Consider the following 20,568-nt stretch of genomic DNA (forward strand, 5'->3'; position numbering starts at 1 on the left):
TTTCTAAAATCAGAATTAAATCATTTTGCTACACAATAAAATTGGGCAGGTATTTTTGTGTCATCTTCCATGTCTGGTAATTAGCATAGCAAGTTCAGCCTGTGCATGTGTGTATGGATGTAGTCCTTTCAGAAAAAGAAAAAAAAGCAGGTTCATCTCTTAGTTCACATTTCTGGAAGTCTAAATCTGAGGTAATCTGCTCTTAACCATAATTTTCAACACTGAAATCAGCATTGTTTTCTAGCCCATGCTCAGAATTACTTGAAAATTCATGGAGTTGGATTATTGACTGGTGTAAATTCAGCCTACTTTTGCTGGGGTGCGCAGAGATATATTGATTTATTTTAGTGAGGATACAGTTCATTGTCTCTCAAGACCATTTATGCAGCAGGGCCATTGTATTCCTCAGTAGGAATTCTGATAAAAGCTCCTGCTCTCCTGCAGCAAGTGGCAATTATATATGTATGTAGGAAAACACTAGCTACTCCAATTTTATTTTTTTTTTTAAGTTGGGAGGGTAGCAATTGGAATAGGGAAGATATAGGGTCTGCCACCTGCTACAGGCAGTGCTATTTTTTTAAAATTTTGGATCATGCTTGCTTAGGATCAGAACATTTCTTTGTGTAATGTGGCAACCTTGATTTTTGTACTGGCTATCAAAACTGTTGAGTTTGTGATTTTATTCTCTGCAAATCATCATCATTATTTACTCTTAGATGAATAATTTAGATATGTTACTTTTATGAAGACTGGAAGGAAAATTGAGTCTGTATCTCCAACACCAGCAGAGAGTTTGTAAATTGTATTAGGATGGAGTTTCTGAAATCCGGTCAGTGCTGTAGATTATTTTATATATGAATGGAAAGAGCTAAAGTATATTTATTGCAAGGTGCATTTGAATTTTCAAACCTGTAGGTAAACTTTAACTTCTTAATATTAATAACATTGCATTGGTAGGAAAACAAACTTGCTCACCTTGTGTTTTTATATTTTCTTTAATTTTGGATATTACAAACAACATAGGCATGGAAAGCCGTAATAGCCCATGATTTCTAATATTGGGTAAAGCACAAATATAAAATATACTTGAAGCTCAGCTCTAAGTAGATTATAAACATCTAATATAGAATGTTATCATAATATTCAGAGCACCAAATTGCAGACTTCTGTCACCCACTTTCAGGCATGCTTCTGAAGATCATAGTTAATTCTGCTGATTTATGGTAATGCTGTAGCACTATCATATGCAGCATCAGAAACCACTAACAAGCTTAGTATAAGCTTGGACTGAAATGGTTTGAGGTTTAAATTTCTGTAACGATTATAAACTAGAGGGAGTGAAATCCCACTTCAGCAAAAAAATAAAAGTGTCTTGTTACAATTCAATATTGCATCCTCTCTCTCTCCCCCTCTTATTCCAACCCCCCTTACTTTCTCTTCTCTCTTTAGCTTCTCTGAGGAGCCATATTTGAGAAAAGTAATTTTAAATTGTGACTGGCATTTTTAAATTTAAAAATAATCCTTTTTGTATGGTAATGCGCTTTATAATTAGGAGACACAATGCTAGCATTTATTGGAAGTAGAAAAAAAGCTATGCTGAAAAGTATTAAAATCAACTAGATTTTTTTTGCCCATTTCATTTGAAATGATAGCTATTTATAAAACAAATCTAATGACTTTGCCAACACTTTCCATAAACATTTTAATAACATATGTCATATTTGACTGTCTCAGGGATACTATGGACTGCAATTACCATAAAATCTGCTTCAAAACTCACTCTGAGCAGAGGGTTAATAGGAAGGTGTGCAAAGTGAAAACATTATGAACCAGAACTTTAAGGGATGTAAATCCCAGTGCTGTTGCTCTGAAATCAAATCGAAGGAACCACAGTAACTTAGAGTTGTTGAGAATCCACCTTTGCTTGTTCTCTGTGCAGACTGGGCTCCTCTCTCCCTTGCCTTTGTGAGAGCTGTGCTCAGGAGCCAGTCCTGGCAAATGGCTGACACTCAACTACAAATACAGAACTTCAGGAACCTTGGTTCAGGCAACATACTGTCATTTTTAAATTCTAAATTCCCCACTCCCAGGAGCCGAAATTGCTTTTTCTCTCTCCAGCCTTATGAAAATGCAGAAACTGCCCGAGATTTTGAAAGGATTTGAAACGTTTACATTGTGGACATTAAGTCTGATAGCAACAAATCATGATTTCTGAGTGTCAAATTTTAAAGAAAGGTGGATTTAAGTTATCTCAGTTTGTGCAGGTAAAAAAATTACACCACTGTCTTCCCTCCCCCCCCCACCAAGGGCCATCATTCATCAAAATTAAGGTCAAGCAAAACACTGCAAGGAAAAACAGTTACATCTTTCCTTTTTTTTTTTTTTTTTGTGAAACCTGTACTGAACTGATTGTTCTACCTTGGTGCAACATCTTTCATTTTGTAGAGTTCTGTTACTTGCTTCCCATCTCTATTAGAAAACAAATCATGATGAAGCATCAATGGTTATTATATTGGGTCAAATTCAGATATAGCTCTTGACTTCAGTGGGCCTATGAAGTTTTTTAAGGCAAGGAAATAATCATTATTGAGTCTTCGTAATTTATTGTAGCTGAGCCACATCTTGTTTACAATAATCCTAATTGTACTTCTGTGTTGCCTTTTTCATCCCAAATGATTAAAAATGACTTAAACAAAAATCCTAATCATTTTCACTAGCACTTTTCCAAGTTAATTCCATAGAATTTGTCATCTGAATCCAACAGCATCAGGACATGGTACAGTAGTTGACTGTATGGCAGCAAGTTTTACCTTCATCATAGGGAAATTGGTGCAGCCACCAAAGGTGTCATATGATCAGAGCCCACAAGAATCATGGCTTGACATAATTCAGCAAATCTCCCATTTAAAGAAGCTTGTGGAATCCACTGCCTTTCTGCTGAAAAGCAGAGAAAGGGAATCAGCTCTTCTGGGATCTGAACCTGTGCTTCCAAGTTGTTCAGCTGCTTTGTACCTGCTGCCAAGGCTACTGATGAGGCCAGTGGTCAAAGATTTTACTCTAAAAATGGATCTAACTGGTTCTGTTTCTTTTCCTCCATCAGCCTAGCAGAGATGTGAAAAGGAAGCCACCAGGTTCTGTAAGATTTGGGAGTGCTCATCATCCGGTGTTGAAATACCGACTCCTCATGCTACAGCTTTCTTTTCAGGATGTCACTCTCCCGCCTCCACACTCACCACCAAACAAACATAGAAATCTACTACTGTTCTCCCCATGCACTCCATTTTCTTCCAATCTGAGAGCCATTTGTGTGTATAATTGAAAATTAGCAGTGCAGCTGTTTGAAGAGAGTAATTTATCACAGCACATTGTTCGCTCCTGACACTTTAGACCTGGCTCTAACAAGGCAGTGGTTGCTGGGGGTTGAGCTGCAGAAAGTGATTCGGCTGTAATGCCGCGTTTCCCCTGCTTTGTTGCTAATTGTAGCCTCTTTTTCTCCATTGAATTGGGAGTTGAGTAAAAGAGCTTGTTTGCTCTGTGCGACGAGGCTGCCAGGGCCGCTTGGGCTATTATCACAAGATACTCTTGATCTTTTGAAAAGCAGGAAATAGAATTTTTCTCCAACAGGGAAAGTAATTTGCGATGCGTCCATTAGTTCTTCATTAAAGCAAGATTAAATTGCACGGCAAATCACATCTGTGTTTGGATGATTAAAGGGTGGCATTTTAGAGGCCAAAACTAATTACTAGCCAAAATGAATGGGAGTGAAAAAACAGTCATGTTTTTACATTAGATAGTGTGGCTTGTAATTAGATTCAAGCTAATTCCACTATTTCTTCTCATTTAATGAGATGAGCCTGTCCTCATCTTTTTCTAGGCCATGCTAACAGCCCCAAATGTATAATTTTGATAATACTGAGAGTTTACTTTATTGAAATTTCTTAGCTACCTGCCACAAGTGACTGTTCTGTCTAGTGGTGCTTCATTATACATCAACATGAGCTACTGTGCATGGCCCAAGCAACATCTCAAGCAGTCTCTGTACATTTATATGCAGGTATATTTACACAGCCATGAATTTGTGTGACTGTATGTGCATACACATATATAAATATAATACCCATGATATGTGTATGAAAGAGTTTGAAAGAGCATTGAAGAAAAGGAAGGTAGGTCTGGAAAGTACAAATCTCCACATAAAATTCCTTTAATTCTGGAGGTTTGTGGAGGTAGTTTTTCTTCAGGCATGAGAAGAAGGAGGTAAATAGGGGCATCAAGTGGTGAGTGATTGAAATAACACAGTTATTTCCTAGATTTTAAAAATGTGAGGGTTTACTAGTTGTTTTTAAAGCAATATCAGTAGATGCTTGGAAGACTTTTGATTCAGTCCAGGATGGCACTTCTTACATTCACAGCCCTTTCTAGTGGACTAGTCACTACAGGAGACTCTAAATATATCATCATGGAGATCTTGTGAAAAGGCTATAAACCAATTCATAATGTAGAGCTGTACTTTGATAGAATACTCATTTGAACAATATCAAAGAGTTCCCACTACCTACAAAATTCTCTAAATCCTCAGTAATTTATTGGGGCATTTTTTCCCAACTTTTCTTTCAATGCCTTACTGTCCCCTGTGAAACTTAGGAGAGTCAATTGTGGTCCACTTGTTTGCTGCATTATTTTTACTAGATCATTTGTTTATATTCACTATATCGGATTTACTTTGAAGACCATATTTATAAATAAGAGCCATGAAATTGCCTCCTGGCAGAATACCATAGGGGCCATCAAGTTCGCCTCTGATTGATTTTTAGAGGGGTTTCTTCTAGAGAAGCAACAATGTATTCCATGATTGCCAGTTTCATCTACATTTATTATTGACATTATGCAAACCAAACTGTGAAAATAATACAGAAGTTTTAGCAAAGGAGAAGGTGACCTTCTAGACTGTGAAACTGAAAATAGAATTATGAAGAAGAGAAATCTCCCTTGACCATGGAGTCCTTTCCTACTTCTCGCAAACTTTTCAACAACTTAGCCACAAGGCTTCATCGTGCTTTGCCCCGTGACAGTTCTTTTCAGAGATTACTTGTAGATGCTTCTTTGAGCTTCTTTGCTTTTGTCTCATGGGATTTCCAACATGAATTTTGGTGGGTTATGTTTGTTTGCTTGTTTGTGAGGGGGTTGTTTGTTTTGTTTTGTTTGTCTTATTTTTTTTAATATCTGACAAGAATGTGATTTTAGTGACTCAGGTTTCTACTATGTGTTATTTCAGATTGGTTTCTGATCAATATATGAAACTCACAGCTTAATTTTAAAGATTATCTAATGTCAATGTAATAATCAGGAGTTGTACTTGGGAAAATTTTAAACAATATTTTAAAGTTGTAGTACTATTTTATTACATGTATAACATAATTTTGACTCTACATTACATCTTATCAAACTCACAGTCATCTTTATACTGCAATCCACATATTATATTAATAAAATAGTTGAAAAGCTTCATATTTTGAGTGTTTCATCTAGACTACCTTTCTCTACTCTTTATCAGTTTTAGGGACCTATGCCATTGCACCTGCATTTGAATTCTCCTTATTATAGGGAACGTTGATTGCAAACACAATGAGAAATTTGTCCATTTATCATAGCTTGTACCCAAAAGAACTGTGACTGATACTCCTGCAGGTATTCTGGCAAGCTAAAAGGCTTCTTACAGCTAATGGGAGTGACTAAGATTCATCTGAAGATAGAAGGGTCCTATTTTGTTCTAAAGACAATTTATATTTTCTAAACCAGGGATTGCAGATTTCAAAACTTTTTTGAGCACTCTGCTGACCTTGAAAGCCTCCTGCAATAATGGAACGAAAGTCTGCGATAACAAGCCTTAAGTACTGCTTCAAAACCACTCATATATCCTGTACTTTTGGCTTCCTAACATATTTCTCTAAAGTATGCAGCTTTGTGGTTTAACCCCAGCTGGCAACTCAGCCCCACAGAGCCTCCTCACTGATCCCCCCTGGTGGGGTGGGGGAGAGAGTAGGAAGGGTAAAAGTGAGAAGACCCATGGGTTGAGATAAAGACGGTTTAAAAGGTGAAGCAAAAGCTGCATTCAAGCTAAGCAAAACAAGGAATTCATTCTCCATATCCCATGGCCAGGCAAGTGTTCAGCCATCCCCAGGAGAGCAGGGCTCCATCACTCCTGACAGTGACCTGGGGGGACGAACGGCATCACTCTGAATGTCCCCCCCTTCCTTCTTCTTCCCCTGGCTTTATGTGCTAAGCATGACACCACATGGCACGGAATACCCCTTGGCTCAGTTGGGATGAGCTATTCCAGCTGTTCCCCTCCCAGCTTCTTGTGCACCCCCAGCCTTCCTGCTGATGGGATGAGGAGCAGAAAAAGATTCATTTCTGGGTAAGCACTGCCCAGCAATACCTAAAACGCCCCTGTTTCCAGCACAAAGCCAAAACACAGCCCTGTGCCAGCTACTAAGAAGAAAATTAACTCTATATATGCCAAAACCAGCATAGCAACCATGGGTCATGTAATTTTTTAAGCAATTGTACTTAAAAATGAAAGATATGCAGATTCTGGAGATGTTAGTTTTGGCTGAAGCAGTTTCCTACTGAACATCACCCTCACTAGCAACTGGTGTACATTTTGTTTTATAATTTCAGACTCCTTGTGACTGGTCTATCAGTGTGGTACCCTTCCAGAAAATAAATATTTCTTTTTTTTTTTTTTAATCTTTCTGGGTGATTAGTAAGCATTAAGTTTTGCTTATCAATCATCCAACTCTATGCATGCAAATAATTGTCCAAGTAACTTCATTACTTCGTGAGGCTCAAAAGCTCAAGAGAGGATAAAATACAGGTCATAAAGTTTTTATCCATAAGCGGAGGACCCATAAAAAGTTACAAATAGTTCTGAGACCTAAAGTAATAGCAAAAGGACAGTTTATCTTCCTTCTTCCTGTATATAAAGGTCAATCATTTGAAGTCCCCAGTTGTTTCTGATTGTTTTCCAGAGAAAGAATCATAACTGTTAGGAGGGTAACACTATAGATATATAGGAGGGTAACACTATATAGATATATAGATATATATACACACACAGATTTTTGATTTTTTTCTTTAATATAATTAAAGAAATCATTGCATCTGAGGACCTTATAATCTAAGAGAAATACCACAGGACTTGACAAAAAAACAGATGACATCTAGCAGAAAAAGAATGGGATAAATACATGCAAGACTAGTAGATCACTAGATTTTTTTAAAGGATTGTCAATTCACACAGTTACCACATTTCTGATGGGAGGAAATAACCAACAAAGGAATTGGTAACAGTGACTTCTAAAACTTCTTGTGCGATTGTGTCTATAGGATGGCTAGAAATTTTGGTCATAGCTCAAGAAACACTGGGGGAAAATTTGAGTTTTGAAGAGGAATTTGTAAGAAAAGAGGACAGTTTTATGACCTGCAACAGAGGGAAAGGCTCTGGGCAAAGCTAATGTGAGAAGTAGGAGGACAGCAGCTTTAGCAAGATACAGACAAGATTTAGCTGGAAGCAAGGAGGGAGAGGCAGCATTGTGTGACTGTCCAGCCAGTGCTTTCTTTCACTGGTATCATACGGGAAATCTCAGGAATAAAATTTTATTTGAAAGAGAATAATTTATCTAAGTCATGATCTTGGCATTTGGTGGAGACACTATAATTAAAAAAACTTGATCAGATCTTCCAGTAACAAACCCTGTACTATGACAAGTAATATTCAGGTCACACTTCTCCTTTGAAGTTTTAATGGCCACTACAATTTTATGTTAGTCACTCACTTATGTTTGAAGTAGGCGTGCAAAGCCTTGGCTGCCTCCATTTGTCTATAACTACTTTAGAAGCTTCTGAAGGCACTGAACTCATAAAACTGCAGGCTTCAAAGAGCTTATTCAAAGATTCCATTCTGCTGCTGCCATTTATCAAAGGGGCACTTTTAAAATATATATCTCTTTATAATAAAATGTTTTTAAAATATAAACCCGACGGTGGGGATGATTAAAACAAAATCTCCATTGGCTTCAATGGCAGCAGAACTGAGTTCCACAGCTTTAAATATCATATTTGTATTTCTACAAATAATGTTATAGTCAAGTAAATTGATAATATAATAAAGCAGAATTCAGTTTTCCTTCTTTTTTTCGCCCTGTATTAATTTTTTGGAATGTTACTGTGAATTTAACCTTGAACTTTAAATCAAATTTTAACTTTAACACCATAATACAGAAAAGGATTGTCTCTCCTAAAGAAAATAGAAACTCCCTCTTTTTAAGTAGAATTAACTCTATTGGGCAGGTGCAAACCAGTAGAATATTAATGTTAGATCATAATTTATTAAAAAATAGGACAAGAATCCTGTAATTTATCAATCCCATGATAGATCTTTCTGAGATCTAGTACATGATTTTAGATAAATCAGGTGGCATTGAGTTATTTTGTATCCTGTTTAAACAAGAATAACAATACCTACCTACATGGTACTCAGAGTGGCACAGTATCTTCTTTAATCCAGATCCTCAAAAAACAGCAGGAGACTTTCCATGGACTTTATTAGACCAGCCCTTTAACTCATCACCTTAACTTCTGTAAAGAATCATGACCTGTGGTAAAAGGGGTAGTGGATGTCTACAAAATGGGTATGATATCAACCAGCACTGATTCCAGAAATGCATCGTCAGGGTTATAAAGTCCTCCTACTCCTGCCTTAATCCCACAGTTTGGTCCCTTGTTTTGTCTGCTCCAAGGGTGGACATCATAACACCCCATCTGTTGCCATGGGAATAGCTGTGATTTTGCAAATTCAGCTTTGTGCCTTCAAGATGACATCAGGCAGAACAAAAAAAATGGGCAGTAGGGGTAAAGCCCTTGTTTAAGGAGGAGGGCGATTTGATTCCAAATTCAGGCCTAAACTCTTTGTCCTTGTGGGATAACTCCCCATGGAGCACCTTTTGAAGTTACTACCATTCTGTTGTTACTCACCTGGTTTTTCTGGTTGCTTTGGGAAGGGAATTTCACATCCAGTCTGCTTGAACACTGCCTAGCAGAGTGGCCTGATTCAAGTCTCTCATCTCTTTATAGTACAACTAAACAATGATAAAATGATGATAATGAGATTGTAAACATAGGTAATAGCAGGGGGAATAGGCATCCAAACTTCAGTGCATTTTCTGCATTTTCACCGCTGTAATTTAGCTACCACCTCAAGCATGGAAGAGCCTGCATTTGGGGCATATTCTGTTGGTTCATTCTTTGGCTTCCTCGTGAAATTGGCTTGCATAACCATCCCAGAATAATTATTTCATTTTTCTATTCTGGAGTAATTTCCCCATGTAAGCAGTTTCTTTTCAGTTACAAATAATATTCTGAAATAATTTCTCTGGTTTGGCTAACAATCATTTTTTTTCTGAAATAAAACTATTATTATTTTATACCAATGTTCCCTACAACAGAAAATAACGTGGAACATCTAAATGATAGGTGTCTGTTAGATCCCCTGTTTACACAAAACTTCAGAACCTGGACTTTTTAAACAAGTATGTATTTAGAAAGGTATTTCTTTTCTTCTGCAGTAGCATTGTTGCTTTATTTAATTTAGTAGAGAAAGAAATTTGAGGATTGTACTATATCTACCAATCATTGTTTCCAGTTATTTTGAATTCCTGACTATTCCTGGAATTGATAGCACTGCTTGGAAGAGCATGACTCTATTAGTGCCCTGCTTTTAGAAGTAACACAGTTGCCAATCAATAAAAATTGGCATTGATGATATTTGAGAAATGCAGATATTTCATGGTCTCCGTAGTTCAGTTCTGAAATATGAGGGTAAATTATGGGTTTACTGGGAGTGCTCTGCAAAATTCTGTTTCATCTTGGCAGAACCATTTAGGAAGGTCAACAGGGTGATATAGTCCTGCACCTAATGTGGTGTGTAAGTGTGACTTGTGTATAAGTTAGAGTTACCTCTGCCTGGAGATGGGTTTGATGGGGCTTTTTTTTTGCTGGATAGACAAAACTAAATTCTCTAAGTCTTACAGTCTTGCTTTTGAAATAATTTTGACAAACTACTGGAACTCTAGGCCTTTTTCACCCTAGATTATTTTTTTACTTCTTTTTTAAACCTCAGGATTACTGAACATAGGATTGGAAGGTGTCCTATGCATTGTGATGCCTTAGGTAAGACAAGAGGGACACATGGGCTGATTCCTTCTCTGGAGGCTGTTGCAGTTTAGACCTTTACAGAGTCAAAGGACAGATGACTGTGACTCCCAGAACAGTGGTTACATTTCAACCCATTGCAGCCAACAATGTCTTCTTTAACCAAAGATCGGACCAAATATTTATGGTGGAAAGAATAAAGAGGCCAAAGCAAATATTGCAGTAAATTGACTGAATATTTTGAGAGCTACTGAATAAGTCTTTTCAGATGATGGTGTTACCAAACAGGTACAGACTTGAGCTGCGTTTGTTACAAATGTATACCTTGACACAACTGCAGAAAACAGAATTAGCAAAAAGTTAAAAAGAATGACAAATTGGTTTTCATATACAACTGTAAAATATTTCAAACTGCTCCTTGACAAAGGGTGAAATAATGTGTCTAGCTAAGCTGGCATTATTGTATTAAACTTCAGCTTAAATTTTGCTGTTTCTATTTCAAATCCAAAGACAGGGATGTGCACTGAAAATCTGGTCTTTCCCATTTATAACATTTGTTCTAATAAATTGTACCACCTTTATCCACTTTGTATCACTTGCTTGTGTAATGAAAACATGCAGCACTCAGAAAAACTGTGAAGGTATAAGAGCAAAGATAAGTATATGAACAAACAGCTTGAGGACAAAGCTGTAATCACACGGGAGCAGTTCTCTCTGAGGGTCTAAATACATTTTCAAAGCAGTATTTTGTACCTGATTAGCTCCTGGATGTAAATTTCAAAATAAATATTGGTATTCAGTTAAAGATAATTACTAGAGGCATTATGAGTCTGAACACTTACTGTCAAAAAACAAAGGCTATGCTTGTTTAATAATGTAAACAGAGTGGGAACTCTTACATCTGAAACACTTTGAATCACATCACAAGAAGATGAAAATAGCACTTGAAACAATAGAACAGGGATCCTGTGTGAATTTGGATGGAAGAACAAGGTGCAGAATCAAATTATCAACTATGTGTGGTGGGTAGCCCTTCTCTGCTGCTCAGAATTCGAATGCCTTTCTAAAATCTCTTCAGCACTTTGTGAAATTCTTTGTGTGCTTTTAGCAAAAGATAACACACTGACTTAAATTCCATTGTGCTAATCTGGTAACACCAAAAGAAGGCTAGGTTGTTAAAATCATACTTACTGAATAAGTTCAGACATCTCCAAAGGTAATAATAACTCACTGTTGAGAAAACAAGATGAGGATCCAAAGACAGTGGTAGATACCACAAGTGCATTTTGAAATACAAAAGTATTGTCATATTAATAAAAAAAGGCATTACTTTGAGTAGAACCGACTTAGTAGAGGAGATTCAGAAGTATGTCCATTCTTAGTAGATACCTCTTTCCAAATTTTCTCTTCAGCCTTAACCCAACCCAGCTATTAAAAGCCATCAAAATACCCTGACCTGAATCTTTAGGGTTCTAGAAGAAGAATAAATTATTATCTCTGGGCTGCTTATGTGAAGTAAAGCTAATTAGTCCCATACTTTGAGAGACAGCCTATACTACACATAGCAGGGACTAAATGTCAGACAAGGAGTAACAAACTTCATAGAAGTTTTTTCACTGGCAAATTAATCAGAGCACCAAAAGGAAGGACAGTTGGACACAAGGTGAGCCTTTAAAAAGGACCATTGCATGCTGAGGTACCCGGACAATGGCTGGTTGCACATTCCACTCAGGGGCTGAAGCTTGAGGAAAGGAGGACTGGCATGAGAAAAAACCTTATGAAGTTACAAGAACAATTTACTGATTATTTTTTAAGTCTAACAAAGGAAAAAAACCCTCAAGAAGCTTGTATAGGATGAATCTTTCTACTAGATGATCACCCAGTGGTGCAATCTTCTGATCAATTCTCATTTTAAATATTGAGTTAGAATAGATTATGCTGAATAACAAAGGCTTATCATAATTTGGCCAAGATGGGATTCCATGCAACTTCATAGATAAAAGATTACAAGCTTCAACTGCCTCAATTTTGTAATTCTCTGTTATATCAGTGGAAGTATAATACACCTTGGCTTTTATGGTCACAAGTACTGGAAAAAAAATGCAGCATAAATACCAGATAAATTTATTAAAATTTTAAAAAAGTATCAACAAGAAAAAAATATTTTTCTTAAACTGGGAGTATCACTTAGAATTACCAGACCTGAGAGCAGTGGACAAAGGAAAAGAAGCTGCCAAAGTTGCCAATACCTAACAAAAACAAGGGGTCCCACAAATGTTGTCACCACAGACCAAATGAAACATGCTAACAAATGACCCCTATTTCAGACCTAAAATAAAAACCAAGATAAATTTTCAGACAGTGGTTGCTAACCCAGCAAAGATAACATATAGTCCATTCCTATAAAAATCTTGTATTATCATTCACTCCTAGGTCAATTTTACAGAAAGGATCAAAGCTCCTTAGACAAAACTCATGATAGTCTACAAGGATTCACAGTATGAACAAGAGGTTATAACAACTACTGGAAATATTGATTATGTAGTTTACACATCTTTTTTTATCATTATTCAGATATAGGTGAGGTTGGGACATAACAGCAGCCTATTGGCAATGCTTTTGTTATACCTTTAACACAAAGGGTATTTCTTAGCTTGCATGGGATTATTTTTCTTGTATAATCTCACATAGCCATTGCTATTCAGGGTGATGAATACTTCAGGAAACTGCTTTTTAGGCCTTTTCTTACACTAAGCAATCTTTATACTTGCCTATCTAGCTTGCAAAGGTCCTGTCCAGCACTTTTCCATTCTGTTAAATTTTTGGAAACACCTTGAGGCTCCCCTTTCCTTCATTGTGTCAGACACTGTGGGTGTCCTACCCATGCTGGACATGGCCAGCTGGGAATCCTTCCTTCCAGCCTCGCAGGGGCTCTTTTGATCCCCACACCACTCGCTCTTCATTCTTTAAAAACATTGGATCCTTATGGTTCTTTCCTCCAGAACTCTTTCACACCATTATTCATTCTCCTATTTCTGCAATGAGAAGACAAGCAGAGATGAGATATTTGGTTGTCACACTGCATGCTGTTAATATCTTTGATCTGTGGACAATCACAGATCCTATTGTAGCTTCTGGTTCTGCCAGCTCTATATCTGAGCTTCATACCTTCCCTGTTTAGCTTTCTTTCTCATTTAATTATGCTTATATCTGTAAATACCTATGCATTTATGCCTGGGATGTTCTTTGAGAAATGGTGGAACGGATTTGATCTATTATACAAAAGTTTCCATGTTACAACCAAAAAGACAAATGACACCAACCTGAGAATAAAACCTTGCTCCATTTGGCTCCCAGTCATCTGCAGCAGTTTCCCTGGGGTGAGCTATTGGGAGGATATACAGAAGCAGGTGTGACTTTCATGTTGCTGTTAAGGTGAGGCCATTGTGACAAGAGCTGTGACTAGTTTTCATAAAGGTAGTTTGAAAAGACAAAACCAGGACATTGGCTTTGCTTCATAGGTAGGTGAAAGAAGGCAAGGGGCACAGCCAGAGGAACTAGGAACCAAGAACAGCCAGCTAGAGAAAGTTCTGTGATCAAAGTCCAAGAAAAGGTTTTTTTTTCATGAAATTTTCCATTAGAGAAATTGAGGAGGCCTATGTATTAAATTCCTGAGTTTTGAGGCACTGTAATAGAGCTGTCAAACAAAGATATAGAAAGTGCTACTGTTTCCACCAGACATGACAAGCTAAGGATTCCCAACAAAGTAAGGCCACCTGAAGAGGGATAATGAAAGTGATTACATCAGCAAAGAGGAAGGAACAATCCAGGTAAAGAGTTGGTGGATGTTTGATCTTGGAGGGTTGCTGTTACCTCCAGTGCAGTCATCCAAAGCTGTTTAAAAATTAAATAGGCTAAAAGAACAAGAATGCCTAGGATTTCTTCCAGGAATTTCTGTAGTTACCTACTAGGCATCAAAGGAGACTTCTTTTGAACCTTCAAATACACAAGGAGGTCATATGCATGAGTGACTGCAGATTTGGTAACCTATTGTTCATTATTTTCTTTTATTGATTGTTTTACAGTCCTCAAGGCATGTGTGTTGCTTTCTGTGCCACAAAAAAAAAAAAAAAAAGGTTTTTTTCCAGGAGTAACAGCAGCTGCCTATCCCTGTTAATGACAATAGCAATCTATTATTTTTCTCTATTAATTCTGATTAGGGGGTCTCAAAAGAATAGTAAGTCAAATTTTTATGATGAATGATGTCTTGTAACCAGAAAAAAAGACATGTTGACCTAAGATATTTTCTTATTTAAAGATGACCTTTAAAAACATAAATTTGCAACAAATTAATTACTTGGCTTAACCACTTTATTGATTTTTTTTAAAAAGAGAACATGATGATATGCAATACTTGGATTATACTGACAATCAGGACAAAGAGACAAAGCAATGAGAAAATAGTGAAAAAGTATGGTTTCACCCACAAATATAAATAGCCACTAATTAAACAGATGTAGTGAGAAAAATAATCTACTTATTTTATAACTCCAGGTGGCAGCAGTGGAACACAATAAAGAAAAATTTATGATTAAAATTATGATTATACTTGCTCCGTGTTAATGCCAAATCCATTAATTAAATACTGCCGATGGTGTTTCTTGACACAATATCACTTACACACTCTAGATGGCAGCAGCATCACAAAATACAGAAAAATAAGATTAATTGTATTCATGCTGTGTCTGAACGTGCAGTCCCTTCAAGTTTTTGGAGGTTAAAGTTGGAGAGGTTAAAACGCAGATTCCCTGTAGGCATTTCCCACCACAATAGGAGAAAAAAACTCTAATGGTGATTGCTAAATATCATGTACAATTAGAGGTAAATCACTTCTGAAGTAAGGTGATGTTTTAACATTCTACTAATGGAGAACTGATATGCAGAGAACATAAATGACAGCACCTCCTCAGCTGGGTATAGTATACTGATCCCAAAAATCTGTGCCTGTGCATACCTGTCATGGATCTTGCTTTGTGTGTTAACAGAACTACAGCTTTTACAAGAGAAGGCAATGACAGTAACTGTATCATGTATTCAGTCTTTAAAGTGCGAGTTTTTGCATATATCAGTTCACAAGGACTTCATGTGCATAAATCTTGGTCAAAAGACTTTGAGTTAAAAAAAGGCATTTGCTTTAGAATATACAAAGTTTTGGTAAAACCTATTTTGAATATTGTTTGACTAGAAAGCATCATAGATGCCTGCTCAGCAGAAGGCTGATCTGGAGGCAGCAGCAGGAGGGACTGGGCGTGGGAACCACAAAACTTCATCTCCCCTGCTTTTTTCTCTCCTGATGGAGACAAGGTCCCAACTGGATGAAAAGCTCAAGCAGTCCAGTAATACCTTGATATTCAAGCCATTACCTGCCAGGTGAGGTTGCACAGAATTCTACAGAGAGTTATTGAAGTAGAGCAAGTCTGTTGTTCAGATTGTTGTGGGTATTTGTCCCATGCAATTACACTGCACTTATGGCCAAAAGAACAAGCATCCACCAGAGACTGTCTGAGCAGCAGTGTGATACATCACCAAGTGCAGACATGGAACATTAAGGAAAATGGGGCACTCACTTTGTCCAGCTGGCTGGTGTATTACCCTCAGTCTCAGAGGCTTCTTGAGGGTTAAGAAGGTTATCATCTGGTCCAGTTTTAGTTGTGTTAGGAGCACATTTTGACAGAAATAGATTGTTGCCCAGTGCCGTGGTAGGGTCATACTATGGGTGGGGGTGATTCCTTTGCCATGTCCTGGGAGTGTCCCTTGCTCAAAGGCACAAATCTCTGTGCTGAGTGAGATGTCTCACTGGAGTCTGTTAGCGTGATCTATGAGTAGGACTGTGTGAGAGACCCAGACATTAACTGGGGGCTCATCAGGTTTTTCCTTTTTCCCTTGGTCACTTGATATTTACTTAATATGGAAAGGTTCTTGGTCTGTGCTACTTATTTAAAAAATGGATGTTTCGTTAAATTATCATTTTGTTTTAAAAATTATTATATCTGTCTAGGAAAAAACTTCAAAGTAGGAAACTAAAATTTAGCTGGTATCACTGGTATTAAGCTAAAGCAAAAGTTAAGGCAGTCCACTTACTAAGTGAATACTCTCTGAAGTATTTTTATATAAATATATTTGTTAGCTATTGATAAATCAGATCTGAGTTAAATTATCAGATCATCAGTTCCAAAGACTGACTATAAACTCTAAATAATTCATTTGGAGCTCATTGATTACAAACCCTAAAAGATTTCATCCACTGAATCTGTAACTCATAGGTGGTTAATATTTTGATAGGGAAATGAAAAAAACCTTTATCACCTGAACAAAACTGATAAAGATATGGAGTTGTCCTTTCCATTCTTCTATAGCGGCTCATGCCTTCCTTTTCTCAAAAGTGAGCTTATCCAACTAGTGTTTCAGATTACTTAAAACTACTGGAAAGTTTTCTGGCACTTTTCCCATCTAAACTCCAGGTGCTTATAATGAACAGGCCTAACTGCAGTTTCAAATCCTAAAATTGTGTTAAAAAATATTTTGGATGCCTCTCACCGAGGAAAGCAAGGACAAAAGTAGACACATGAAAATGCAAATATTGAAGATTTTAAAATATTTTTGACTCTTCTGTTCTCTTGGGAGAAGAGGTAAAGCATTCCCAAAACCAAGTGGTGCTGCTGGTACCGTGCTCCTCCCCACAGGCTTTCTCCATGGCCAAAAAGGGGTCCCTGCATTGGCCTACACAGGCTGCTCTCAATCTCTGCCATTAGGTGTGCTGAGGTTTCCATTTTCTGGTGAATACCAGGTGCCACTGGGACTGTGAAGCATGATAGGAGCTGTTTGTTTTGACAGCCCTGTGTAACTTCATGGTGCAAGGCAGTGGCGTGTACAAGAACAGAGTTTCCTGAGGATTAGGCAGAGCTTAGCCACCTGTCCTGTAGGCACAAGTACCTGCTGGGGGCCTGTTCCAGGGAGGTACTGATTACATGAAATCAGTTTTTTTTTTTTTCTAGTTAAAATGAGAGTCCTGTTGAACCTAAAACTGTGGCATTTATTTTGCCAGAAGTGTGTGTGCACATTCTCTCTTTCACTCCCTCCATGCTGCAGCCAGATTCACAGACAAAGCTGTTTCACTGGTGGGATGAAAAAGCACAATGAAAGTAAGAGCTCTGTATCCTTCACCTGGGCAACACTCTCTGCTTTGAACAGATTCTTTCATGGCTTGGACAACTCTTGATAGTGGAGATCTCATTGGCTGATGCCAAGTAATGTTGTTGTGGGATGAGGGCAAGGACTGCTGCTGCCATCTCCCAGGTATTATGAAGATATATAGTAATAGCAGTAGTGTTATTTTCTGCCCACCATTTAATTTGTCACCTGAATAGCAGCTATATACTGCAAGAGACCAGTCAGCAGGGTTCATTGTTTTGTTTATTTCCTCATTATTGCAATGACTTTGAATATTTCTTTTGAGGGGAATTCCTGTGCCTGGGACTGTAACATACTTACCTGCTGTCTGACCTACTGTTTAGTCATACAGAGAAAGGATTGAGGACACATTCCAGAAAGAATACCCCGAAGTGGAGTAATGAAGGAAGAGGAACTATCCAAGAAGGCTATAGAATGTATGTTTTCTTTGGAGAGGAAAAATGCATTAAGACACAAACATTTGGTGCATGTGCAGAAGTGCCTGTGTCGCTGATACAAAGCCACTCCACTGAAGTGCTGCTCTCAGCCTGGGAGGTACCAGCGTCAGCCAGAGACCTAAATCACTCCTTGCTTTGTGAACTCCTGCGACCACCAAGCGTAGAGGTGTCTTAATTTCCTGAAGTGACACAATGACCGAAGATGCTGAAAAGCACTGGTTGAGATTGTCACAGAACCATTCCAGCAGAACCTGGCTTCTTTAAAATGTTCTCCATCACTTTTTGCATTATTTTTTTCTTATGTTTCGTAGATCATTCCTATGGTTTCTCACACAGCTCCTCTCTCTACCACTATAGCCTCACACTGTAGGCTACACTGAGTAACCAGAAATCTTAAAGAAAGTGATTCAACAGCTCCTCAACCTGCCTCTGGCAGACTTTCTCTACTGTTAGTGCCTTGGAGAGATCACTAAATGTAGGGAAATTCTCCTACAAATATTTGAGTAAAAAAGAGGTCTTTGCTCAATAGCATGTGAAGGTTATGTAGTGAGGAGGAATTTTCTGCAGGAAATATAAACTGATCCTTAGTAGAGATGATCATGGTAGGATCTTTCTTTAGAAGTCCATGAAATAAAAGCAACTCGGATAAAATTATAAATTGTTATATCTGGAAGATAAAGCACAATTTGGGTGAAAGCACTGTCCTGAAACAATCGTCATATTGATCAGCATAAAGTTTTTGATAGAACTGTTCTGCTAATTTGAGATCATCTTCACCTGCTTTTTGCTGTTGTGAGATAAGGCAAAGCAGAAATGTGCAGCCCTGGCAGCCCTGAGTTGGATCTCCTTTCCAAAGGCCCATAACACATCTTCCTGTCCAGCTGCAGGCTGTGTCCCCCCTCCCATCATCATCCTCTTCCACACAGTGCTTAAACTCACCTTCGCTGTCTCACTTGGCAGCAGCTCTCCTGCCCTGTCCACCCTGCCCAAGCCACCTCCAACCCCTGCACATTGGCACCTGCAGCAGCTCCTGGATTATCTCCTGAACAGTTTCCAATCACCTCCACTGCATAAGCAGCCAGACTCTGCCCTTGGCCATCCACTCAGCTTTCATTTCCCCTGAAAGGCCCTGCTATAGACCTAATATTCTGTATTTGTAGATGACTGCTGCAGAACAGAGGAGGAAGAAGTAGGAAAGGGTCTGGGCAGAGAAGGTGAATGGCTGGAACTAGGATGGGAATATCCTATGGACCAATTCCAGCATAAGAGCTGTCTGGACTGTAGTGTTTTCACATATGGAGAATGATGTTGGCCTTCTCCAGCTACAGGTCAGATGCACCCTGACTGAGATGATGATCTTCTCGAATCCTTGTAAACATCAAAAATTTCATGTATGCTTTGAACTTAAGAGCTCAAACCTGGGAGGAGAAAAAAAAAATCTCAGCATTTTATACTGAAAGCAACTGTTATCTTTGAAGCTTGAACAAGCTGCACCAATAACACTCTCAGCTGAACACGCAGATTCTTAGTTTGGTTTTGCTGATAACTAAAAATTAACAATTCAACATAAGCCTTAATATAGGCATCTCTCTGTCTGGCACCTGCAAGATTTTTCTCCAGTAGTTTCTCTCTCTTAATGCTGCAAACATCAGTAATAGCAACGACTGATTCAGCAACATATACCTTGAACTTCTCTTAAAAGGTTACATGTCAAAATGTCACCAGACTGTGTTAGCAGTGTTCAGAAAATGGAGAGTATCAAAGTAAGATTGGGTATTTGGTTTATGGTATTTCTACTCTGATAAGTGGATAGGCAGATATATAGGGGGGTTTTTTTGGTAAAAAAGCTAACACTTTCTTTATGTTCAATCTTATCTGCTGCCTTCTAACTGCATTTTACTCCATCTAATTTTTCCAGACCCAACCAGGTGAGAGAGTGAGCAATTTTTTCCACTTTTTTCTGTCCTGTCAACAGCATTATTTACTGCACATCATGTAATTACATGTATACAAATGTATTGAATGAAGCTGGATAGATGATACAAGTTGAAATTTGAAAGACAGAGGCCTTGACTAACTGGAAGTAAAAGCATAAAATATGGATGCACATGATGAAACACTGGAAACACAAGCTCTAACTACAGTTTCAACTCCAAGGTTATGGAATAAGGTCTTAGATTGCAAGTTTTCTAAACCCGGTGGCATAAAAAACCTATCCCTTCCTTTTAAACAGACTGAATTTTGTGCAGAATCATTGACAGACAGTGGTAATACATCTACTCTGCAGAGAATAATATGTAGAAAATCAAGTATGAAGTGTAATCTCATTATCAAAAAGAAGACAAAGCTTTGATGTCAACAGGAGTCCTTCTGTGGACTTTGATATAGAATTAATTTCTGTAATCTTAATTATTTTGCCTCTGTCTTACTAACTATATGGCACCACGAAATAGTGTTTCCCTCGGAGAGAGCAAATAGTTTGGGGATTTTCTTTTCTTTCTTTTTCAATTTCGTTTTGGTTTCAGTGGGAGTATTTGTTGTTGGCTGAGTTGCTGAGAAAGAAGTTAAGTGCCTCTGTCCTGAGGGACAGGAGAGAATGTGTGTGTCTTGTAAGAGAGATGCTGGTGGCATATTGGCCTCATGATGGATGCACAGAATTGAAGAGTGA

At 37.9% G+C, this 20,568-nt stretch overlaps 2 long non-coding RNA genes across 2 annotated transcripts in view; both read left to right on the forward strand.

Annotated features, from left to right (window-relative positions):
- Positions 1-20,568, forward strand: part of LOC108495232 — a 51,753-nt gene that overhangs the window by 22,457 nt on the left and 8,728 nt on the right. The window lies entirely within an intron of this gene.
- LOC108495234 lies at positions 6,376-17,884 on the forward strand. The gene is made up of 3 exons (XR_001874045.1): positions 6,376-6,418; positions 15,458-15,642; positions 17,787-17,884. It is a non-coding gene; the product is annotated as an uncharacterized LOC108495234 (long non-coding RNA).

The sequence above is a fragment of the Lepidothrix coronata genome, unplaced genomic scaffold, assembly GCF_001604755.1.
Source record: "Lepidothrix coronata isolate B3197 unplaced genomic scaffold, Lepidothrix_coronata-1.0 Scaffold29, whole genome shotgun sequence".
Classification (NCBI taxonomy): Eukaryota; Metazoa; Chordata; class Aves; order Passeriformes; family Pipridae; genus Lepidothrix; species Lepidothrix coronata.